The sequence below is a fragment of the Lepus europaeus genome, chromosome 6, assembly GCF_033115175.1.
Source record: "Lepus europaeus isolate LE1 chromosome 6, mLepTim1.pri, whole genome shotgun sequence".
Lineage (NCBI taxonomy): Eukaryota > Metazoa > Chordata > Mammalia > Lagomorpha > Leporidae > Lepus > Lepus europaeus.
Window position 1 is genome coordinate 110,789,398 of NC_084832.1, and position 27,125 is coordinate 110,816,522.

At 36.2% G+C, this 27,125-nt stretch overlaps 1 protein-coding gene and 1 pseudogene across 2 annotated transcripts in view; both read left to right on the top strand.

The window, feature by feature from the left end:
* Positions 1-27,125, top strand: part of PIK3C2G (phosphatidylinositol-4-phosphate 3-kinase catalytic subunit type 2 gamma) — a 445,304-nt gene that overhangs the window by 254,392 nt on the left and 163,787 nt on the right. The window lies entirely within an intron of this gene.
* LOC133762508 (ATP synthase subunit gamma, mitochondrial-like) lies at positions 11,805-12,897 on the top strand (annotated as a pseudogene).

Consider the following 27,125-nt stretch of genomic DNA (forward strand, 5'->3'; position numbering starts at 1 on the left):
GTGATTATACTTTATTTTTTACATGCAATTATGAGTTCGAAGTTTCTGTTCATAGCATACAGGAAATGAAAAACCAATTCTTCTATTGTTTTATGTTAAAAGTAACATGTGAAGGCTGTAATGTCTACTCTTCTGTTTCTGTAATCATTTGGAAGTCTTTTTATATGTATCATTGGAAATGCCATTGTCAAAAGTTGAAATAGTGGTTTAAAAAAAGAAAAGCAAAATAGAAGCCGAATGAACGAAAATCATTTTGTGTCAAAGGTGATGCTATGATATAAAAAAGAATTACTGAATCAAAATGCATAGCTTATTAAGTCTAGCCCTGAGCTGTTACCATTCAATAACTGTACACAAATCCCTAATCCTATAAGAAAGTTCTAGTGATTTACTTTAAAGCGGATGCTAAGATTTTTATGACATATTTTAGATTGTAGTGACCTGTTTGCTACCCAAGAACTGTTTACACAGTTTCCACTTCAGCATTCTGAGTCCATTAAGCATTATATAACTCTACAAACACTCACTACAGGCCTGGTTTCTATTCATATCTCTTATATGTATTGAATGTGTTTCATTTGATAAGGCACAAATCTCAGCCTTCATCTTATCTATCAAAGTGCCAAGGCTCTGTTCTCTTACAAAATGAATGCATAAGTAAACCAATGAATATAAATGTTCCCATTCCAGTAAAATCTATACGCCTATTCTCCAAACACATTAGGCTCTATCTTCTTCAACATTATGTTTCACATTCACATTCTCCCTGGAATGACCGCCCAATCTGTACCTACCGAGTCACATGCTACACTAGTCTCGTCACTTGTGTGAACTCCTGAATAACTTCATGCTCAAGAATTCCCAACTCCACTGAAGCCCTGTATCCCATTTAGTCTTTACCAGTTGTTTATTATTCCTGTTTTCAGTCTTACATGTAGGTCTGCATCTTGTGATTCCTCACATAATATATTTAACAAATGCTCATCTGTGTTTACTGAGATGGAGATATAGAATTAGGCAGATCACAAATTGTAGTTTTCTTATTTTATAATCTTAAATTATCTGAATTACAGTTTCCATGATATAGAATATGGAAATGCACTTGAAAATTTGTGTCAGTAGTGATGGTGCTATTGCTATTGTTGCTGTCAATGACAGATATGACAAACAACACATTTACTGTTTCATTATTTTCTTTTGATTTACTTAAACTAATTGACCTTTCATCTAACATAATTTGGATGTTTTTGTTTATTTTATTCAAAGTATCTCTCTGAGTCTACATGTTTCAGACAATTTTATCAGTTTATTATGTTCCTGAACAGTCTCTAGCACAGTAGATGCTTTTTTATGATTTCAATGCACTTATGAGCAAAACATATTCATAATTAAAATAAATGACACTGCCAAAAGAGAAAACTGACAAAAATACTTATGAAACAGAACAAAAATGTAGGGAAGACTCCAAGATGGTGGAGTAGGGAGGAAGCTACTGCTTTAGTAGGAGAAGATAGTTTAAAAAATGTAGAAGATTTAAGGAGAAATCTGCAGAGGAAACGCCATCCAAATTATAGGGACACTGTAGATCTATGTGGAGGGTGTGGACATGCACAACTCAGGACCCCAGCAGCTGAAAGCCTCAACACCAGCTTTGAAGACTGAGGTGAGACTGGACTGCAGCAGCCCAAGGAACTGGTGATAAAGCTGCAGGGAGAGCCTGGAGTGAATCCAGCTTGGAAGCAGTGGGGGACAGTGTACCTGCCAACCTAGAGAGAAAACAGGGGGGCACATTTCTGTGCCCCTGACCACCTGGCACAGGCATGCTGTACCTAGCTGAGAGAGGGTGGATGCCATTTTGGACATATGTAAGAGCTGTGCCAGCCTGTGTCCATGCACCCAACAACCAGGAGAGAGGAGACGCCTGAGTCTGGCTGGGAGAATTGACAGGGGGCTGGGCACTCATGACTATGAGAGCCTTCTGTGCTAGGATGGACTGTGGAAACGTTGTGCCTGCGTGGGAGGGTGCAGGGTGTAGCTGGATCTCAGAGCAGTCCAAGTGAGCAGCTCCACACACTCAGAGAACCTTGACTGTCTGGTGGGAATCATTGCTGCAGGATTTGTGCTCACACTGAGGACTGTGTGGGTCCTTTGGTGTGGCTATCATGGCAGAGCAGATGAATCCTGCATCCACTGGGGCTGGTGCCTGGGCATTGGTCTCCCTGGAGGAGAGGGGGTGGGCATGAAGCTATTCCAACAGAGCTAATAAAACCCTCCCAACTGAAAAAAGAGAGAGAGAGAGAGAGTTACCATGAACAACTTAGGTGTCATCTTGGACACTCCCCTCACCCTAGAACACTGAACAGAGCTCCCAGGCCACACCTAGCACATGCCTCAGGGTATTCGCTGAAAGAGTGGACACTCCACAAAGCAACAGAGGCATAATCTAAAGATAAAATCCATCACAAGAAATAAAAAACAGTATCTTCAGAAATGCCTAAAAATAAATGCAGAAATTCATGAAACAAGAATAAGGAAAACAACATGATGCCAGGATGCCCCCCAAAGAACACAATAACACTCGAAGAGATCAAAGAAATGCCAAAAACAGAATGTAAAAAATTGATCATAGGATTACTTAGAAGTAATCAGAAGCAAATTCAGAATTTAAAGAATCCATAAATGACATGAAGGAAACTTTTTCCCATAAATAGATTTTAAAGAGAAAATAAAACAGTGGAAATGAAGAATCAATAGATCAAAAAAACTGTGGTGGAAAGCCTTAACAGTAGACTTGGTGAGGCAGAAGAGAGAATATCCAAGTTTGAAGAAAATCTCTGAAAATTTTACAGTCTGACAAAAAAAGAAATTAGAAAACTTAAAAACAGTATTGGAGATTTATGGGGTACTATTAAATGACCCAACATATGGGTCTTGGGGAGTTCCTGAAGGAATGGAAGGAGAGAATGGATTAGAAAGCCTTTTTAGTGAAATGCTTACAGAAAACTTCCATAATTAGTATAAATAAAGGGATGCCCAAGTACATGAGGCATGTAGAATTCCATATAAAGATCTTCACCATGACACATTGTATTCAAACTCTCCACAGTAAAATATGAAGAAAAGATGCTAAAATGTACACAGGAGAAACACCAGATTACTTTCAGAGGATCTCTAATTAAACTCACAGCTGACTTCTCAGAAACCCTACAGGCTAGGAGAGAATGGTAAGATATATTCCAAGTCTTAAGAGAAGAAAACTGTCAACCCAGATTACTGTATCTTGCAAACTCTCATTAGTGAATGAAAGTGAAATAAAGACCTTCCCTTAACAAACAGAAATTTAAAGAATTTGTCACCACTCCTCCAGCCTTAACAAAAGATACTTAAGAATGTGCTACACAAAAACATGGTATCACTATGAATGAAGGTGAAGACAGAACATCTCCCAGTAAAAGTACAAAGGAAATCCAAGGTAAACAAAAAGATATTTATGGAACAATTGCAGGGCCAATTTGTTACATGTCAATAGTAACCTTGGGCCGGTGCCGCGGCTCAACAGGCTAATCCTCCGCCTGAGGCACCCGCACACCGGGTTCTAGTCCTGGTTGGGGCTCTGGATTCTGTCCTGGTTGCTCCTCTTCCAGTCCAGCTCTCTGCTGTGGCCTGGGAGCACAGTGGAGGATGGCCCAAGTGCTTGGGCCCTGCACCTGCGTGGGAGACCAGGAGAAAACACCTGGCTCCTGGCTTCAGATCAGCATGGTGCGCCGGCCAGTGCAGCAGCCATTGGGGAGTGAATCAATGGCAAAGGAAGACTTTTTTCTCTGTCTCTCTCTCTCACTGTCCACTCTGCCTGTAAAAAAAAAAAAAAAAAAAAAAAAAAAAAAGTAACCTTGAATATAAATGGCCTCAACTCTTCAGTTAAAAGATACAGACTTTGGTGAATGGGCTAAAAAACAAGACTCATCAATGCTGCCTGTAAGAAACACATTTAATCAACAAAGATACATGCAAACTGAAAGTTAACAGAAGAAAAAACGTATTCCATGCTAACAGAAACCAAAATAGAGCTGATGTAATCATCCTAATATTAGATAAAATAGAATAGAAAAATTGTTAAAAGAGACAAAGAAGGCACTATGTAATGATTAAAGGATTAATTCAACAGGAAGATGTGACTATAATAAACATATGCACCTATTTACAGGGCACCTATCTATTTAAAAGAAATGTTAATGGATCTAAAGGGAGACATAGACTCCAATACAATAGTAATGAGGGACTTCAGTATCTCACTTTCAGCAATGGACAGATCAACCAGACAAAATATCAGCAAGAAAACAGCAAAATTAATCTATACTATAGACCAAATGGGCCTAACATATCTATAGAACTTTTCATCCTACAGTTGCAGAATACATATTTTTTCACCAGTGCATGGAACTTTTCTCTAGGATTTACTATATGCTAGGCCATAAAGCAAGTCTCAGCAAATTGAAAAAAAAAAAATCAAAATCATACCATGCATCTTTTCTGACCACAATGGAATGAAGCAGGAAATCAACAACTCAAGAATCTCTAGAACACATGCAAAGATGTATGTCCCACCATTCAGAAATCAAAATAGTTCTGGAAACAAATGAAAAAGAGAATGCCACATACTAAAACTTATGAAATAGCAAAAGTACTGTTAGGAAGAAAATTCATAGCAATTGGTGCCTACATAATGAAATTGGTAAGGCACCAAATAAATGAGCTATCAATGCATTTCAAAGACCTAGAAAAACAACAACAAACCCAAATTTAGTAGGAAAAAAGAAAAAAATTAGAGAAGAAATCAGCAAAATAAAACTAGAAAAACAAACCAAAGATCAGCAAAATGAGGAGGTATTTTTTCTAAAAAATAAAATTGATATATATTGGCCCAAATAACCAAAAAGAAAAAATAGGGACAATACCCAAATCAATAAGAGATGTAAAAGGAAATGTAACAACAGATACCACAGAAATTAAAAGAATCATCAGGAATTGCTACAAAGAACTATATGCCAACAAACCAGGAAACCTAGAAGAAATGGATAGATTCCTGGACACACACAACCTACCTAAATTGAGCCATGATGACATAGAAAACCTAAACGGATCCATTACCAAGAAGGAAATTGAATCAGTAATAATGACTCTCTCAAAAAAGAAAATCACAGGACCAGATGGCTTCACTGCTGAATTCTACTGGGCATTTAAAGAACTAACTCCAATTCTTCTAAAGTTATTCAAAACAATTGAAAGGGAGGGAATCCTCCCAAATTCTTTCTATGAAACTAACATCACCATAATTCCTAAACCCAGAAAGATACAACAGAGAAAGAAAAATATGGACCAGTTTCCCTGATGAACATAGCTGCAGAAAATTCTAAGCAAAATATTAGCCAATTAAATCCAACAACACATCAGAATGATCATTGACACGGACAAAGTGGGATTTATCCGTGGTATGCGAGGATACTTCAACATTTACAAATCAGTCAATGTGATACAACACATTAACACAAAACACCAATAGCTTTTATATACAGAGACAATTCCATGGCTAAGAAAGAACTTTCTAAGATCAATCCCATTCATAATAGCTGCAATAAATACATACATATATACATACACACCTTGGAATAAATTTAACCAAAGACATAAAACTCTCTGAGAATTATAAAACATTCAAGAAAGAAATAGAAGATGAAACACAAAAATAACCAAAAAATTTTCAATGTTCATCAATTAGACAAATCAATATCATCAAAATGTCCATTCTCTCTCTCTCTCTCTCTCTCTCTCTCTCTCTCACACACACACACACACAAAGACACATAACTTTTTTATGTGCATCTTCAACATAAATATAATTTTTCACAGTATTGAAAAAGCAACTGTTATATTTTTCCAAATGTGTTGCAGAGGAATATTTTCAAAATTTTATGCTTATTTGGATATGTTTCATAATAAATGAATTTGTTGACAAAAACTGTGTGAAAGAATTACCTGAGAGTTATTACTTTAAAATTACTTGGAGACAGTTTTCTAAATTGCTGTAATCTTCCAGATAAAGAGGTTATAAGTATAAGGGTACAGTAAATTCCACTAGTTTCTACAACTTGTAGGTATTACGTAACCTTGAAAATCTTTAGCAAATTTTTATTTGCTTAACTGTTGGATGATATTTTAAATTATCTTAAAAATCAGTGATATTAACGCAAATTATGGTGCATTTTCTCCTCTTGGACTCTGCATCTTTGTGATGAATCTTTCTGAAGATGAGGCTCAAGAAACTCAGTACCATAAAATGGTAACCTAAAAACTTAGAATGGAAAATATTCAATAATATAATTTACTAAATAGTGTTAATAATGATTTTTAGAGCAACAAGTGATCTTTTCATTAATATATAACAATTAGTATTTTAACGATATTTTCTTTTTCTCTTAAAATTTAACTTTGTTTTATAATGTAATATATCAATATCAAAGGATATCACATTCTTTTTTGTTTTTATTTTATATATTTAAGTTAAAGAAATGTCTTGATATACATAGTAGGGCTAGGGAGCCTTTTCCCTATCATTGGCCATTTGGATATTTATAGCATCATTCACAGACCGTACTAAATTATCAACTTAAAAATTAGCCTGCTATAGATTTGTGAATTTTGAGTCCTTCCTGTGGTTGCCTTGGCAGAGCCAAACCAAATGATTTCATGGGCCTCATCTGAATCATAGGTGAGATTTCCCCCCAACTCTGCAAGAAAATCAATATATCTATTATCTCACAAACATCTCCCTCTTATGGAAAAGACAATTAAAATGAGCTTGCTAAGCAAATTTCCAATATATAATACAATATTAACTGTAGTCCTTATCTATACATTAGATCTCTAGGCTTACTTATCTAACATAACTACAGCTTTGTCCCTTTTGAATTCCATCTCCAAATGCCCTTCTCTTGCCCCTATAATCTCCACTCTGTTCTCTCTTCCTGTGTTGGACTTATGTTTAGATCCCATATATAAGTGAGAACATGCAGGATTTTTTCTTCATGTCTGATTTATTTCACTAAACATTATGTCCTCCAGGTTCATTTATATTGTCAAAATGGTGATGTTTCCTTTTTAAAGGCTGAATGATATCTCATTGTCTATATCTTGTTTGTAGTGCAGTTTCTTATCCATCCTTGTATTGAAAGAAACTTAGGTTGTTTTTGTTGCTAGACTATGGTAATGAATATGAGTATAAGACGCTAATTGCTAGTTTCATTTCTTTGATTATACACACAGAGGTTCTGTTTTTAATTTTTGAGGAACTTTGTATGATTTTTATAAAGTCTGTACTAATCTATATTTTCACCAGTCAGGTACAAGGAAGTCATGTACAAGAAGCCAGGAGCTTCTCTCTTCTCCACACCCTTGTCAAAACTTGCTGCTTATCTTTTTGATAATAGCCTTCTCAACAATTATGAAGTGCTATGTAACTTGGATTTTCTCTTTTAGTTTCATGTTAATTTATGATTTGGGAGCACTTTAATATATCTGTTGACCACTTGTAAGTTGTCTTTGGAGAAATATTCAGGTTCTTGGACCATTTTTTAGTCAGGATATCTTTTTTCTTGTTATTGAGTATATATTATTTTAAATTTATTTTTGTTAATATAAAAAAGTTCATAGATACAATTCTAAGAATATAGTGATACTATACTCCTCCCTATCATTTCTTTCTTTCTTTTATAATTTTGTGATAATGCATTTTTAATTTACTTTTTTACTCACAGGCTTAATGATCCACTAAAGAAAGAGTTCAACAAGTAAAAAATAAACTACTTTTTATATATTGGATATTAACCCCTTTTAAGATATATGGTCTGCAAATATTTTCACCCAAACTATAGGCTGCCTTTTAATATTGTTGTTCGCTTTGCTATACAGAAGCAATATTTGATATATTCCTACCTGTTGGTTTTTGCTTTTTCTCCCTGAGCTTTTGGTGTAATCTCAAAAAGTCATTGCCATGGCCATTACCAAGAAGCTTTTCCCTTATTTTTCTTCTGGCATTTTTATTGTTTCAGATCCTACCTTTGAGTCTTTATTCCATTTTGAGATAATTTTTGTGTATGCTGTAAGATCAAATTGTGTTCTTTTACATGTGGATATTCAGTTTTCCCAACATTTGTTGAAGAGACTTTTTCCTGTTGATTTTTGATGCCCTTGTCAAAAATTAGTTTACCTTATATGTACTTGAGTCTATTTCCAGGCTAATTATTATGTTCTCATTTTCTGTTTGTCTGGTTTCTTGCCAGGACCACACTGTTTCAATTACTATACTTTTGTACACATATAATTCTTGAGTTAATATATACATCTGAGAGTTACTCATTAATTTTGTTTTCTTGGAGTACATGATGAAAAAGTACAGGAATGGGAATACTTAATCAGTGACTTTCAGGTCCAGAGTATAAACATTAGACTTCAGATTCAGCATACAACTTAAATGGAGCACTCTTCTTGAGGTTATTGCCAATTTTAAACATTCCAAAAAGCATACTTAGGAATTCTCTTACAGGTGTTGATTCTGACTAGCTATTTTGAAACAACAAAAAGATATTGTCTGACAACTGTTTTATTCTTTTTAATTAAAAAAGGGAAAATAACTTGCTATTGAAATAATTTATGTAAATGAATGCAGCTCAATTAACTTTTAAATGTAAATTTTAATTAGTGTTCTGACTGGGTGCCTAGTGTGAATGTTGTCAGATATCTGCCATCTAGAATATTCTATGCCAAGGTTTACTCCTGTTTGTTATAAGAGCTGAGAATTGGCTGAATTCCACTTCACTGGTTAGCACGTTATTATTGTAAAACTCATTGTGATTTTAAGTGCCACACAAATGCTATTGCATACGTCGTTTTGAAATAGTTTTTCTATTCATTTCTTCTATCAAGTAGAAATTAGTATTTTTCATTAATTTAATTAATTTCACAAATATTTAATGAATGCCTACTGTGTTAATTTGGCAAATATTTAATGAATACACACTGTGTTTTTCAAGATTTATTTATTTATTTGAAAGGGTTACAGAGGGGGAGGGATAGAGAGGTCTTCCATCACTGTTCACTCCTCAGATAGCCTCAGTGGCCAATGCTGAGCCAGGCTGAAGCCAGGAGCTTCATCAGGGTCTCTCATGTGGGTGGCAGGGACCCGTGCACTAGGGCTACCTTATGCTGCATTCCCCAGGCCATTAGGAGGCAGCTGGACCAGGAGTATAGTAGCCACAACTTGAACTGGCACCCATATGGGATGCCAACGTTTCAGGCAATGGTTTGACTCACTATACCACAATGCCAGCCCCTGACTACTGCTATATTTTAAGTGCTGACCTAAGTGCTACTGATACATCAGTAAACAAAATAATGAAAATAATAATATAACAAACTTCACACTCTTATGGAGCTTATATTCTAGTGCGAACAATGAACAATAAGCAAGATAAAAAGATATGTGAAAGTGGTTTATTGTGATCATCAAAACTTGGAATTGTGTTGGGAAGTGGTACAAATGCAGAGACGGGCTTTCCAGGGAGACTTCTCCAAGGAGAAGACATTTGAGTGAAGACATTTGAGGGAGGGAGCCATAGAGATGTTGGGTGAAGAGTATTCCATGCCAAGAAAACAGTGAGTGCAAAGGTATCAAAGCTGTTTTTAGCAAGGTAGTGAGAAGTCAGTGTGGTTGTAGGTGTATACAGGGAGAAAAAAAAAAGGTCATGAGGTGGCCTTACAGGTTTTTCTAGAGTGGTTGAATATCTGAATGATAATGGAAACCATTCACAGATCATCTGCCTGCTGCTTGCCTGCTGTTTTGAGATTAGAACTGAAGATGTTGGGGCAAAAGCAGAAAAGTGACATGTTCTTAGGAAGCTGTTGCCATAATGAAGTGAAAAACTATATTGCATTAGATGGAGATACTGATGGTGATGTAGATTCTACTCTGAATTTGAATTTTGGAATTCAGAAAAGTTTAGAATTTTCTAAATTTGATGATTGAGCAGGCAGAATTTATCAGTGAATTGGATATGAGGTGCATTCATTATGTAATGTTGTGTAACAAATTATCCCCAAATCTTAATGACTTAAAAACCACACCTTTGTGGCCTGTGTTGTGGTGTAGCATATAAAAGTTGCCACCTGAGACTCTGGCATCCAGCATCAGATATGGGCACCTGTTCGTATTCTGGCTGCTTCACTTCTGATCCAGCTCCCTGCTAGTGGCCTAGGAAAGCAGCAGAGGATGGCCCAAGTGTTTAGGCTCCTGCTGCCTTTGTGGGAGACCAGGAAGAAGCTTCTGGCTTCACTCCCCACCTCCTGGAGAGTAGATCACCAGATGGAAGATATTTCTCTCTCTCTCTCTCTCTCTCAATAAATAAATAAATAAATAAATAAATAAATAGTAAAACACACAGACAACTCTTTATACACTGGTTTTCAGTTAAAAAGAATGTAGTAATCTAGTGGGACAAAATCAACACTTTCAAATCATCAAAAAATTCAAATGACCAACAGACACATGAAAAAATCCTCAGGATAACTAGCCATAAGAGAAATGAAAATCAAAACCATGATAAAGTTTCACCTCACCCCAGTTACAATGGCTCTCATACAGAAATCAACAAATAATAAATGCTGTTGAGGATGTGAGGGAAAAGGTACCCTAATGCACTATTGGTGGTGATGCAAACTAATAGAGCCATTCGTGTTCAAGTTCTTTGCCCATTTCTTCACTGGATTCTTTGTTTTTTGTTGTTGAGTTTCTTGAGGTCTTTATAGGTCCTTTTATCAGTTACATCATTTGCAATATTTCCTCCCAATATTTCAGTCTCCTTTTCTGTTTGCTGAGTGTTTTCATTGTAATTCAGAAGCAGCTTAACTTGATGTAATCTCATTTGTCTATTTTTTGTTTGATTACCTGTGCTACTAGGGTCTTTTCAAAGGAGTCTTTGCCTGTGCCAATGTCTTGCAGATTTCCACAATGTTCTCTAGTAATTTGATAGGACTGGGTCATAGATTTAGATCCTTGATCCATTTTGAGTGGATTTTTGTGTAAGGTGTAAGGTAGGTATCTTGTTTCATACTTCTGCATGAGAATACCCAGTTTTCCCAGCACTATTTGTTGAAGAGACTGTCTTTCTCCAGTTACTAATTTTAGCTCCTTTGTCAAAGATAAGTTGGTTGTAAATGCATGGATGGACTGATTTTTAGAGTTTCTGTTCTGTTGCATTGTTCTCTTCTTTTTCCTCCTCCTCCTTTCTCATTCTTTCTCCTTCTTATTCTTTCCTTTTTTTTTAACTAGTACCAGGATTTTTTTTTTTTATAACTGCCTTGTAGTATATCTTGAAATCTGGTATTGTGATACCTCAGGCTTTGTTTTTGTTGTTTAAGATTGCTTTAGCTATTTGCAGTTGCTTTTGTTTTTGTTTGAAGTTTACCATGTTTTTTTCTAGATTGGAGAAGAATGTTCATATTTTGATTGGGAACACATTGAATCTGCAATTTGCTTTCAATAGTATGGACATTTTGTAGATATTAATTCTTCCAATCCATGAACATGGAAGATTCTTCCATTTTTGTGTGTGTGCCATATTCTAATTCTTTCTTTAATGTTTTCTAATTTTCATCATTGAGGTTTTGAGCTCCTTGGTTAAATTTATTCTAATATATTTAAATTTTTGGAGTGATTTTGAATGGATTGATCTTAGAAGTTCTTTCTGCTGTCTGCCCGACCTTCAGCAAGGCCAGTGCCACCATGTTTTCTCGGGCGAGCGTCGCTGGGCTCTCGGCCAGGGCCTTGCAACCGCAATGGGTCCAATTTCGAAATATGGCAACTTTGAAAGATATTACCAGGTGACTAAAGTCAATCAAAAACATCCAGAAAATTGCCAAGTCTATGAAAATGGTGGCAGCAGCAAAATCTGCCCGAGCTGAGAGGGAGCTGAAACCAGCTCGAGTGTATGGAATAGGATCTTTAGCTCTGTATGAAAAAGCTGATATTAAGGCACCTGAAGACAAGAAGAAACACCTTCTTATTGGTGTGTCCTCAGATCAAGGGCTTTGCGGTACTATTCATTCCTCTGTTGCCAAACAGATGAAAAGTGAGGTGGCTGCGCTCACAGCAGCTGGAAAAGAAGTTTTGCTGGTTGGAGTTGGTGACAAAATCAGGGGCATACTTCATAGGACTCATTCTGACCAGTTTCTAGTGACATTCAAAGAAGTTGGAAGAAAGCCCTCTACTTTTGGAGCTGCGTCAGTCATTTGCTCTTGAATTACTTAACTCTGGATATGAGTTTGATGAAGGGTACATCATCTTTAATCAATTTAAGTCTGTAATCTCCTATAAGACAGAAGAAAAGCCAATTTTTTCCCTTACTACCATTGGAAGTGCTGAGAGCATGAGCATCTATGATGATGTTGATGCTGATGGGCTACAAAATTACCAAGAATACAATCTGGCCAACATCATCTACTACTCTCTGAAGGAGTCCACCACCAGTGAGTAGAGTGCGAGAATGACAGCCATGGACAACGCCAGCAAGAATGCTTCTGAGATGATCGACAAACTGACTTTGACATTCAACCGTACCCACCAAGCTGTCATCACGAAAGAGTTGATTGAAATTATCTCTGGTGCTGCAGCTCTGGATTAATGAAAATCAAGTTCCGTCCTCAGACAAGAGGTAACGAAGGAAAATTCAGCCAGCTGATTTTATTTTTAGCTTACTGCTGTCTCTGTCAGAAGAAACGTGGTGCATTGTTTGGTGTACTAAAGACAGCAAGATATTTGTAAATTATCTTACAATAAACAACTTCCAAGAAGAAAAAAAAAGTTCTTTTTCAGCTATGGCATTTTCTGAGTATATAAAAGCTATTAATTTTTGTATGTTAATTTTATATCCTGCCACTTTACCAAACTCTTTTTATGAGTTCAAATAGTCTCTTAGTGGAGTCTTTTGGTTTCCCTATAAATAGAATCATGTCATCTGCAAATAAGGATAGATTACCTTTCTCCTTTGTAATTGTGTCCTTTGGATTCCTTTTTCTTGCCTCATGGCTCCAGCTAAAACTTCCAGGACTATATTAAATAGCAATGGTGAGGGTAGGCATCTTTGTCTGCTTCCAGATCTTAGAATTCTCCAACTTTTCCCTATTAATAAGATTCTGGCTGTGGGTTTTTCATAAATTGCCTTGATTTTGCTGAGGAATGTTCCTTCTATACCCTGTTTTCTTAAGGTTTTCATCATGAAAAAATGTATTTTATCAAATGCTTTCTCTGCATCTATTGAAATAATAATATGAATTTTTCTCTTTAGTTTGTTCATGTGATTTATCACATTTATTGTTTTGTGAATGTTGAAGCACTCCTGCATACCATAGATAAATCCCACTTGATCTGGGTGAATGATGTTTCTGATGTGTTGTTGAATTTGATTAGCTAGCACCTAGTTAAGAATTTTTGCATCTAAAGTTCTCTTTCTCTGTTGTACATTTTTCTGGTTTAGGAATTAAGGTGATGCAGACTTCATAGAAAGAGTTTAGGAGGATTCCCTTCCTTGCAATTGTTTTGAATGGCTTTAGAAGAATTGGAATTCGTTGTTCTTTAAATATTGCTAGAATTTAGCAGTGAAACCATCCAGTCCAGGGCTTTTCTTTGTTGAAGGGGAGGGGGTCACTATCATTTATTTAATCTCCATCTTGGTTATTGGTGTGTTTAGATTTTCTATGTCTTCATGATTTAATTTTGGTAGATTGTGTGTTTCCAGGAATATGTCCATTTCTTCTAGATTTTCCAATTTGTTGGCATACAGCGCTTTGTAGTAATACCTGATAATTCTTTTTAATTCTGTGGTATCTGTTAATACATTTTTAAATATTGATATAGTTTGTTTTGGATTCTGTTTGTAATTTTACTGGGAGATTTTCTGCCTTCACATTATTTCCTAATGATGACTTGATTTACGTGTTTCTGTATGTAACACATCCTTAAATATCTTTTGTAAGGCTGGATGAGTAGTGACAGATTCTTCCAATTTCTGTTTTTTATGGAAGGGGTTTATTTTACCTTCAGTCATAAATAAGAGCTTTGGCAATTGTTGTTGTTGTTTTAAGCCTTGGAGTATGTTTCCTACCCTGTTGGGTTTCTGATGAGAGGTATCCTGTGAGTCTAACTGGAGATATTTGAATGTAATTTATGTTTCTCTCATGCAATTTTAGAATATTTTCTTATGTTTTGCTGTTGAAAGTCTTACTACAATGTGTCATGATGAAGATCTTTTCTGCTCATGCCTAGTAGGAATGCTATGTGCTTCCTGCACTTAGATGCCCTATTCTTTCTCCAAACTAGGGAAGTGTTCTATAATTACTTCATTGAATAGGCCTTCTAACCCATTTTCTCTTTCCATACCTTCAAGACTTTTATATAAGTAAAATCTAATCAAATGCTTGGCACTATTTAAGTAGAGTCTAAATGTGCACATATGTGTTAATTTTTTTAAAAGCATAGATTACAAGAATTTCAAACTTCTACACCTGCCAATTCTTTCACAATTTTCTTTTGTTTTTAAAGTTAACAATTTGTTTTGCATCAAAATTCAAGAAGATGAGACTTACACATTTTAACTGACATGGGCTAGCCTTCCTGTTCTTATATACTACCTGCATCTTCTCCACTGTATGTTAGTTCAATAGACATGAGAGACTGGGTGAATGTAAGGAATAGCTTAATTAGACCTTACAAATATTTTTAATTTCCAAAAGTAGATGGAACATTTTTATATATAATACCTTTTAAGGAATGGAATAAATGTTAATATGAAGCAATAGCTTCCCAGGCAAATGTATTATTTAAGACCAAAGATACTTTTCACAACCCCAAAAAATTGCCAATATGATGAGCCACTGAATAAACCAAGATGCCTAAACAGACTGTGTGGGGTTACTCTTGTGACATCAAATGCTTGTTATGTTTCTGACAACTTGTAGATGCTCATTATATCTAAGAACACTTATTGAAAAATGTTGGATGATTGTTTTCAAATAGATTAGTGTAATAAGTGCTAAGCAGATGCAGAGGCAGAATTTTATAATGAACTCCAGTGACTCTGATCCTTGTGAAACCCCACACCTTGGAGTGCAGGATGTATTTGTGAATATAGTGAGATGACTCATGTGATGTGTTTCATTCTGTGGCAATATGCAGATTATCCTGAGTGGTGCTAACTAATCAATTGAGAAGAGAGTCTCCCCCTAGCTGGCAGAAAAAGAAATATGAAAATGTAAAGTTTAAGAAGAATTCAATACAAGGAGATGCTCATGACTGACTTTGAAAATAGAACAGGCCAGGGCCTGTGCTGTGATGTAGCAAGTTAAGCCACCATCTGCAGTCCTGGCATCCCATATGATTGCTAGTTCAAGTCCTAACTGCTCTACTTCCAATCCAGCTCCCTGCTAATGCACCTGGGGAAGCAGCAGAGGATGGCCTAAGCCCTTAGATCCCTGCAGCCACATGAGAGACCTGGAGAAGCTCCTGGTTCCTGACTTTGGCTTGGCCCAGCTCTAGCCTTTACAGCCTTTTGGGAGTGAACCAGCAAATGGAAGATGTTTTTATGTCTTTGGCTCTTCCTCTCTCTCTAACTCTGCCTATTAAATAGAAACAAATATTAAAAAAGTAAGAAAGGAGGATGGAAGGGGCTATGTGACAAGGAAAGGCAATGAACTCTTATTGACCTCTTGTTGAAAATGGCCTCCAATTAGCAGTCACTAAGTAAATGGAGACCTCAGTCTTCCAACCAAAAAGAATTACATTCTCCCAGTCTGAACAAGCTTGGGAGCAGTTTTTTTCCCCAGAGTCTCTAGATGAGTGCTCAGTATGGCAAATGTTTTGAATTCACTCCCTGTGAAAGCCTGAGCAGAGGACCCAGCCATACCATGGTAGGACTTTTGACTAATAGACTCATGAGCTATTAAGTGGTCATCTTTCTTTTTTTTTTGACAGGCAGAGTGGACAGTGAGAGAGGTTGAGACAGAGAGAAAGGTCTTCCTTTTGCTGTTGGTTCACCCTCCAATGGCCGCCTCGCTGGTGCACCACGCTGATCTGAAGGCAGAAGCCGGGTGCTTCTCCTGGTCTCCCATGGGGTGCAGGGCCCAAGCACTTGGGCCATCTTCCACTGCACTCCCGGGCCACAGCAGAGAGCTGGCCTGGAAGAGGGGCAACCGGGACAGAATCCGGCGCCCCAACCGGAACTAGAACCCGGTGTGCCGGCGCCGCAGGTGGAGGATTAGCCTAGTGAGCCACGGCGCCAGCCCTAAATGGACATCTTTCTAAAATTCTTTTCATTTATATAAGTAAAACAGATTTCGTATATTAATATATAAAATTTTAAGCACAAAATTCCCATCTGCCTGCCTGACCCTCCCTCTTTTCTTCCTTCCTTCCTTTTTCCCTTTTTATTTTTACAATTATATACTTTCAATTTACTTTATAGTCACAGGCTTAATCCTCCACTAAACAAAGAATTCAACAAGTGGAATATAGAAAAACCACTGCTTCACAAGAATACAGACAAGGGCTATAAACAATAATAAAGCCTCAAGATGTCAATTTTACTCATATATGTTACATTTTTGTACTCTATATATTAGCTACAAATCAAAGAAACATATTTGTTTTGGGGACTGGCTATTTCACTAACCATAATGGTTTCCAGTTGCATCCATTTTGTTGCAAAAGAGGATTTCATGCTTTTTTTTTATCTAGTTATCAGTTGATGGACATCTGGGTTGATTCCATATCTTAGCTATTGTGAATTGAGCTGCTATAAACATTGGGGTACAGAAAACTCTTTCATATTCTGATTCCGTTTCTTTTGGGTAAATTGAATCGCCATACTGATTTCCATAATGGTTGCACTAATTTACATTCCCACCAAAGTATATTAGGGTGCTTTTCTTGCTACATTCTCACCAGCATTTGTTAGTTTTTGACTTGGATGACAGCCATTCCAACTGGGGTTAAGGAAAGTTTCATGTGGTTTATATTTTCATTTTCTGATGGCTAGTGAATCTCAGCATTTTTTATATTTATCTATTGGCCTATTGTATTTCATCCTTGGAAAAATTTCTGGGGCTGTCACTGTGGCATAGAAAGTTAGGCCTCTGCCTGCAGTGTTGGCATCTCATACAGGCGTAGGTTCAAGTCCCAGCTGCACCGCTTCTGATCTAGCACCCTGCTAATATGCTGGGAAAGCAGAGGAAGATGGCCCCAGACCCTGGGCCCCTTCACCCATGTGTGAGACCCGGATAAAGTTCCTGGCTTCAGCCCTTGCAGTCATTTGGAGAGTGAATCAGCATATAGAAGATTCTCTCTCTCTGTCTCTCTCTCTCTCTCTGTCTCTCTTTCTCTCTCTCCATCTCTATCTCTCTCCTTCTCTCTGTATCTCTGATTTTCAAATAAATTAATCTTTAAAAAAATTCCTGTTAATGTCCATTGCACATTTCTTAAAGGGATTATTTGTTTTGTTGTTGGGTTTCTTGAGCTCCTTGTATATTTTATATATTAGTCCTTCATCAGATGAATAGTTCACAAATATTTTCTCCCATTCTGTTGCCTCTTTGCTTTGTTGAGTGTTTCCTTTGATGTGTAGAAGCTTCTCAGCTTGATGGAATCCCATTTGCCTACTTTTGCATTTATTGCCTGTGTTTCTGGGATCTTATCCAAGAAGCCTTTGCTAATGTCAATGTCTTGCAGTGCTTCCCCTGTTTTCCTCTGTTAATTTGGTGGTTTTAGATCCTAGGTTTAGATCTTTAAGTCATGGTGAGTTGATTTTTATATAGGATATAAGGTAAGGGTCTTACTTCATACTTCTGCATGTGCAGATCAGATTTTCTCAACACCCTTTGTTGAAGAAACTCCTTTCTCTAAGGAGTGATTTTAGCTTTTTTGTGAAAGATTAGTAGGTTGTAATTGCATTAATTAATTTCCAGGGTCTCTAATCTGTTCCTCTCGTCCATATGTATATTCTTCTGCCAGTACCAGGGTGTTTTGATTATAACTGCCCTGTCATATCTCTTGGAATCTGGTGCTGTGATGCCTCTGGCTTTTTTTTTTTATTGTTTAAGATTGCTTTAGCTATTCAAGGTCTCTTGTCTTTCTGTGTAAATTTTAGGGTAGCATTGCTTTAAGCTTTCAAATTTGTAGTCTGTGAGCTCTTATCTTCATTAAAAGCTGAAAAAAAGAAACCCCAAGGAAAGAGAGTTCTAAGAAATTTATCATGTGAAAATCATAAGCAAGACATTTTTAAATGTGTAACTACTCAGACAGTCCTGAAATATTATCACAGATCTCGACACATACTTACATAAAGAAAAGCAAGTGTTTTACACAGTTGTGCAATGCAAGTTGTTTCAATCACTTATCTAAACCTAAGGTATTTTGAAAAAGTAAGATAGATGGGCCTTCATGCAGAATGAATTAATAGATCACCCTTGTTATAAAGCAGTTAGTTGAAAATTTCCTTTCTACTGCTTATCCATTGATCCCTATGCATGTGTAGACAGCATGACTCCTTTATATTATGCAATTAGCATTGTTCCCATTAGGAACAATTAAGTTCAAATCTTGTTACTTGGATTTTATATTGGAAATGCATTAGTTAAAGTGAAATTCACATGTATTGTGTTCCGGCTGTGCCCTAAGTGGATGGTTTAGTCAAAAAGACTCAATATTAACTGAGTCTGTGATGTACATAGCATCATTGTTTTCACATTGCATCAAATGCTATAGTGAACTCTTTGACCTTGAGGCCAGAAAGGGAGATTTTTATTTTTCCTTTTAAGGAATTTTTCAAATAATGCACTGATTAAGGCAGCCTGAAACAGTAGTAAAGAACGGTTACCCTGAATTCAGGTGAATGAAATTGATCTCACATTTAGTAGCTGAATGGTTGGGAAAATATTTCTTAACCTCTCTGAGATTATGCAGAACAGGATGATTAAAATATTGCTTCATAAGATTTTAATAAGGATTGAATGATATGCATATAATGCATAATAGGTATAATTTTTATATCAAAAATAGAAAATTCCGATTAGCCCCTGTTGGGAGAAGCAGCAGTACTGCTCAACTGGTAGGCAGACAGATTCTGAACATTGATTAACAAGGAAAAATTCTAGATCACTCTTCATCTTTTACATCAATTTGAACAAATTAAACTTCCTAGGCCTGATATACTCAACTGTAAAATGGAGACTAATAATAGTCCTTATGTATAAGTTTTATATGAAGGTAAAATTAATATATATAATACTTAGAAGAGACACTGGAATTCAATTATGATATAAAAATGTTGGCCATTCGTTTACTGTGGTGATGAATATTTTCCAAACTGTGTTTATAGATAATCCTTATATAAAATATATATAGTACAAAAATGGCTCATTATAGATATTGTATCTTGCTTAATTTTTCTAAAAGGCTTACCTTGAACATTTTTAAAAGGAATTATACTTGTTATTACAACTGGTTAGTATTCTATTGTTAGCATTATTCAGTTATTATCAGATTATAACTTATTTTTATTGGTGCCAGGATAGATTTCATGTGTTCATAGATACAATTTGAAGAATATGATGACACTTCCCTCCCTCCCTCTCTCTTCCTTTCTTCCTTTCATTTTTTCTTTTAATTTTTGTGATAAAATATTTTTAATTTATAATCACAGGATTAATGCTCCATCAAATAAAGAGTTCAACAACTAAAAAGTAGAAAGACCACTGTTCCACAAGAATATAGACAAGAGCTATAAACAATAATCAAATCCTAGAATGTAAATTTCACTCATACACATTAAGTTTTTTGTATTCTATATAATAGCTAGTAAAAATTAGAAAATATCTGATATTTGTCTTTCATAGTCTGGTTTATCTTGCTAAGCACATATGGTTTCCATTTTACTGCAAAAGATGATATTTCATTCTTTTTATGGCTGAATAATATTCAATCGTGTTATAGCACATTTTTTTAATCAAGTCATCAGTTGATGGACATCTGGGTTGATTCCAGACATGTAGTTGATTCCAGCTATGTGAATTAAATTGCTATAAGCATTTGCTGATTTCATTTCCTTTGGTTATATCCCCAGGAGTGGGATGGCTGGATCATATAGTAGATTTATTTTTAGTTTTCTGTGGTATCTCCATATTGTTTTCCATAATGGTTGTACCAGCTTACATTTCTACCAGCAATGCATTAGGGTGCCTTTATATCCACATGCTCACAGCATATCTTATTTTTTGATTTTTAGATGATAGCCATTCTTTTTTAAAATATTTATTTTATTCATTTGAAAGGTATAGTTACAGAGAGGTAGGGCAAGAGGTAGCCCAAATGGCTACAACAGCCAGGGATGGGCCAGGCTGAAGCCTGGATCCAGGAGCTTCCTCCGGGTCACCCACAAGGATGCAGGGCCCCAAGCATCTTCAGTTGGCTTCCCAGGCATATTATTAGGGGACTGAATCAGAAGTGCAGCAGCCAGGGAAGTGCAGCAACCAGTGCCTATATGGGATGCAAGTGCTGCAGGAGGCTACTTAATCCACTATGCCACAGGCCCAGCCCCTGATGATTACCCATTCTAACTGGGGTAAGAAGAAACTTCATTGTGGTTTTATTTGCATTTCTCTGTTGGCTAGGTATCCTAAGCATTTTTTCATGTATCTTTTGTCTATTTGTATTTCATCCTTTGAAAAGTGACTGTCCATGTCCTTCACCCATTTCTTTTTTTTTTTCAATTAATTAATTTATTTGAGAAGTAGAGAGTTACAGAGAGAGGGAGGGGCACACAAAGAGAGGTATTCCATCAGCTGGTTCACTTTCCAAATATCTGCAACGGCCAGAGTTGGGCCAATGTGAGTGCAGGGGCCCAGGAATTTGAGCCATCTTTCACTGCTGTCCAAGGCCATAAGCAGAGAGCTGGATTGGAAGAGATAGGAACAGCAGCCAATATAGAAACTGGACCCATATGGGATGCTAACACCACAGGCAGAGGCTTAATCTACTACACTACAGTGCCAGTCCCCTTTTGCCCATTTCTTAACCTGATTGTTTTGTTATTGTTCAGTTACTTGAGTTCGTTATATATTCTGGATGTTATTCCTTTATCAGATGAATAGTTTACAAATACTTTCTTCCATGCTGTCTGTTGCCTTTTCACTTTGTAGCATGTCCCTTTGATGTGTAGAAGCCCCTTAGTTTGATATAATCTGATTTTATTGTGGACTTTATTGCCTGTGCTTCTGGGATCTTATCCAAGAATTCTTTGTCAATGCCAATGTCTTACAGTGTTTCCTTTATGCTTTACTCTGGTAATTTGATGATTTTAGGTTTTAGCTTTAGATCCTTGATCTATTTGGAGTTGATTTTTATATAGGGTGTAAAGTAGGCAACTTGTTTCATATTTTTGCATGAGAAGATTCCATTTTCCCATCGCCATTTTCTGAAGAGATCGTCCTTTCTCTTGGAAAGGAGTTTACCTTGTTGGTCTAAGATTAGTTGGTTGTAGACTTGCAGATTAGTTTCTGAGGTTTCTGTTATATGCCATTGATCCACATGTCTTTTTTTTGTGCCAGCACCTGGCTGTTTTGATTAGAACTGCACTGCGGTATGTCTTGAAACCTGGTGTTGTGATGCTGCTGGCTTTGTTTTTACTGTTTAAGATTGCTTTAGCTATTCAAAGTCTCTTGTCTTTCCATATGACTTTTAGAGTAATTTTTTTCTAGATATGAAAAGAATGTCCTGGTATTTTGATTGGGTTTACAAGCTTTGGGTAGCATGGACATTTTGATGATATTAATTCTTCCAATCCATGAATGAGAAAGATTTTTCCATTTTTTTAATTTATGTCTTCTTTATACTTACTGTCTTGTAATTTTTGTTGTAGACATCTTTCACATCCTTGATTAAATTTTATCCAAAGGTAGTTAAAATGTTTTGTAGCTATTGTGAATGGGGCTAATCTTACAAGTTCTTTCTTGGTGGTGGTATTGTTATTTTATACAGATGTTTCGGATTTTTTTGTGCTGATTTTATATCACAACATTCACAAACTCTCTTATGAATTCCAATAATCTCTTACTGCAGTTTTTTTTTCTTCCCCTATATATAGGATCATATCATCTGCAAACAGCGATAATTTGACTTTCTCCTTTCCCATTTATATCCCTTTGATTTATTTTTCTTGCCTAATGGCTCTGGCTAATACTTCCAGAACTATATTGAATAGTAGTGGTGAGAATGGGCATCCTTGTAGGGTTCTGTATCTTAGTGGAAATGCACTCAGCTTTTCCCCCTTCACTATGTTGCTGGTTATTGGTTTGTCTTCTATAGCCTTCATTGTGTTGAGGTATGTTCCTTCTATACCCAATTTAAGGTTTTTATCATGAAAGGATATTTTATCAAATGCTTTCTCTGTATCTATTAAGATAATCAAGTGATTTTTATTCATCAATTTGGTAATTTTCATTTATTGATTTTCATATGTTGAATGATCCCTGCATCCCTTGGATAAATCCCACTTGGTCTTTGTGGGTGGTCTTTTTGATGTGTTGTTGGATTTGATTAGCTTATATTTTGTTAAGGATTTTAAACTGTGTTAATCAGAAATATTGACCTATAGTTTTCTTTCTTTGTTGTGTATTTTTAATTTTTAGAATTAAGGTACTAGTGGCCTCATAGAAAGAATCTAGAAGATTTCCCTCCCTTTCAATTATTTTGAATAGTTTAAGTATTAGGTAAAATACTTCTTTGTAAAGTTTGATAGAACTCATCCATGAAGCCATCCAGGTCCAGGTTTTTATTACTGATTCAGTCTCCATCCTGGTTTTTGGTCTATTTGGTTTTCTATGTCTTCATATATCAATTTTGGTAAATTGTATGTGCCAGAAATCTATCCATTTCTTCGAGTTTCCAATTTGTTGGCATATGTTTGTTTGTAGCAATTCCCTGTGATTCTTTTTATTTCTCTGTAACATCTCCTTTTTCTCTTTGATTTTTATTAATTTGAGTTTTCTCCCCTTACTTCTTCATTAGGTAGGGCAACGGTTTATCAGTTTTATTTTTTCAAAAAATAGCTCCTCATTTTACTGATCTTTTTAATGACATTTATATTTCAATGTTATTCATTTCTCCTCATAGTTTTACCATCTGTATGTTCTTTAATGTGAACACAGAGCTCTCCACAGGATCCGTTGCAATATTCAAAAGAAGTTCTGAGCTTCCAGAATCAGGGCTGGCGAGTGCCCATAGACCCAGCCACATGTCACATGCCACATGCTTCTTAGTTTAACAGCCTATGCAGAACTTGCACAATGATAGGACTCTCACATTCGAGATCCATTTCTGCCCTACAAGCTGCCCCATCCCAAGTGAGCTGCTTACCTGAGAGAGGTCAGCTAGAACTCCACCTCAGCCAGCTGTCTGATGCTTTAATGGGGAGAGGACAAGGAAGCAAAATGGCCTCCCTTTGAAGAGCTAAGTGGATGACCTGTCTCCTGCCAACTCTCCAGCCCAGACAATGTCAGTGAGAACCACAGAGTTCTCCCTCAAAACAAATCACCTTGGTGCATAGGCTGCTGCAGCCTCCTCTGACCTTGCTATGGGAAGATGGCATCTCCCCACCTCTACCAGCTGTGGGAGTCACTGGCAGTGTGCTGCAAACGGCTATGCACTGCACACTGTCCTTGCTGTTCCTAAGTCTCTATTCTCTGCTGTCAGTATTCTGGTGAAAATTTCTCTCCAGCTACCCCCTGAGACACTTTTTCTGGTATCTTTCTGTGGTTACCAATAAGTGTGTCTTTTCCCTATTCTGCCATCTTGGATCCTAGCTGTTTATAACTTATTATGGCATTGCTACCTAAAACTCTATTTTGTCTTCATATTATTTTCAATGATTTTATTCATATTGAGATGAATAAATATTGTGATTAAATCCTTGTATATGTCCTTAGTTCATTTTTAAAACTACTTACTAAGCATAGAATTGGTAGAATTGAGAATATATATGTTGTGTAACTGCTAGAATTGAGAATATATGTGTTCCTAATTATTTCGACTACATTTCAAAAATGTTCTTTTATTAGGATTATAGGTATTTGTACTACCATTAATAGTGCATAAGAGTAGATGCTTCCTACACCCTCACCAAAACTTGTACTCCAACTTGGTTTGATAACATCTAATTGTTGTGTTAATTGAGTTAGTGGGTTCAGAATGGCTTTCTATTAATTTTTCTTCAGTATTTCTTAATTTCCCAGTGGCATATTTATCTCAGATGGGTCATTGTACAACTGCATTTCAAAGATTTCCATTTCTCAGGCCCAATGGTTGTTAATTTACAAAAGTTGCTCTAGCAAATGAGCATCAACTTAGTTTTAGAAATTGAAAGTGCAGAAATGAGTTTTATGAAGCTAAATTCAAGTGCTGTATGACTCCTAGAAGCTGTAGAGAGAATCTGTTTCTTTGGTATTCTGATCTGAATGCTTTTATTCCTTCAAAATATGTATGTTGAAACTTAATCATCAATGAGATGGTATTAGGAGGTAGGGTCTTTGGAAGGGCTCTGCCTTCATGACTGGGATGATAAGAGATCCCAGAGAGCAAGCTAGCGAGCTCTTCCCACCATGGCAAGAAACACCTAAGAGGCACCATCTGCTAATCAAAAAATAGACTCTCACCAGAAACTCTGTCTACACCTTGATCATGGATTTCTCAGTCTCCAGAACTGTGAGAAATTTGTGTCTGTTCCTCACAAACCCATGCAGTGTATGGTATTTTGTGATAGCAGTCTGAACAGAGTAAGTCCTTGGGCATTTTCCAGGTTTTGGAGATTGCCTTGGCTCGTGGCCTTCTTTCCAGCATTGACGTTCCTCTGATATCTGCTTCAGTAATCACATTTCTTTCCCTTCACTCAGACCCTCCTGCCCACTTCTCATAAGGGTGCTGTGATTACATTGGACTGCCTAGATAATCCAGGAGAATCTCCAGTCTCAAAATATCACAATTCTTACTTAATCATATCTACAAGTCCCTTCAACCCTCTAAGGTAGGCTATGTACAGGGTGAGAACACAGCCATCATGGGATGTGGGGTACCATTCGACCACCAAAGTAAGTTACCTTTATCTTTTCCTTGTGTAGTCTTTGATCTGATACATAATGTATCAGCTGATCCTTGGAAAAGACTGAAGAAACTTAATTCTAATATTAAATTTCATAATTTGTTCAACAAAACATTGGTCTTCGAAAGATACTATTCAAAATAAAGCACAACTCTTTCAGAAAAGACATAAATAGTACACTTAAGAGCACTATATGAAAAATCTTAAGCATATTGCATGACTATTAAAGCTGATATTAGGATAATCTAGTTTCAATTCAAATAAACTACTTTTCTCTCTCATTCCATCTGATATTTCAGTTCAGGGCTTTATTTATAGAATGCTGGTGGAAGATAAGCCATAGGCATTGATGATTTTGAAATCTGAACCAGTGTCCTTGGCAATGCTGAATGAGGTAACTACATATCTTCAATCTATCAGAGGACCAAAAATTTTAAGGCCAGTTTAATGAGAAGAAATTTTTAATGTGCACTTTCAGGTTTTAATCCAAGTAATGTCTGTCTGTATACAAGTTGAATTTCTGGCTCAGGCATTTCTTCTTAAATTGGCTCCATTTCAGCATATGATATTGGCTGCTTTCTAAACACCAACTTGCTTACTAAAAATATAATTTATTCTCTAAAGACTAACTTGCTTACCACAATATACTTTATTTTAGTGAAGCTAAATTATCTACCATTGCAATTTTTTCAGTGATTTGGAAACACACTTTTTTTTCAAATGCTGTCATTTATAAAAAATAGTTATTTTGGCATAACCTCATTATTTGTACAAGAATACCATTGCCTTTATCATTTGTGCTTAAAAATATGGTTTTCTATATATGAAGCACAGGTGCATCCAGACATTAATAATATGGCTATATTTGAATTGTATGTATTTAATAGCATTAATAGTCACCATCAGCAGTGATTTCTGGGGTCTAATTTCTATCATCCTTTTATGGTCATTATATTTGCCTTATGTTATTAATTGTTATGGTATATGAAAATTTTATAACCTACAGAATTATATGTTTTCACCATTTGATTTTTAAAGCATACTTACAGTAGAGAATACCAATTTTTAACAACATATAGAAGGAAAATTAAAATAAGGCAGCAGGAAATGAAAACATTATCTCTCTTTGATGATGAGTAAACAGTCCAATAAATTTGGCAAATTGAAATTGTTAGCCTCTCCTCCCCCATAAATAAGCTTTCCTCTTTAAAGCCTCAATCCAGATTTCTCCTCTCATATGTAAATGTGGCATAAGTAACATGGAGGATTGCTGTTAATGTTTACACAGGGGAAGAATGCTCGCTAATTATTCATCAGCAGAGTACATAAGTGATTATTATGTTTCTAATGCAGGTGTTCATAATTTGATTAAACTTAGCAAGTAGTTTAGTAGCATTTGTCTTCTGGTACAAGTCAAGGCAATATGATAGTTTTTGTTTTCATGCATCATATAAGCATAGGATGTAAAAATGAAAGAGACTTTATATAACGTCTGGACCTAAACTCTTATTTCACAAATGAAACTGAGTCCCAAAAGAAGGTAAAGACTCCCTACTCTGAAATCCTTTTGTGTGATCCCTAAATGAGTTTGTTGATGGCCTGGAACTGACGATAGGCAAATCTATGAATATCAGAAAGGCTCTTTGCTTCTCCAGCCATCACTGTCCTTTTCTTGATCGGACTTTCTCCATGCCCACTTGGAGACTCAGTGTTCTTCATATCCAAGCCTGTCGGAACTCTGATCTCAGACCTTTGTTCTTTGCTATGTACTTTATTCAGCAACAAACTGCATCAGTGGTGCTATGTTGGTTTTGTTTCTAATGCGTGTACATTGGAATTATTACATTCCCCAGAATTATTCGCATTAAATAATCATGG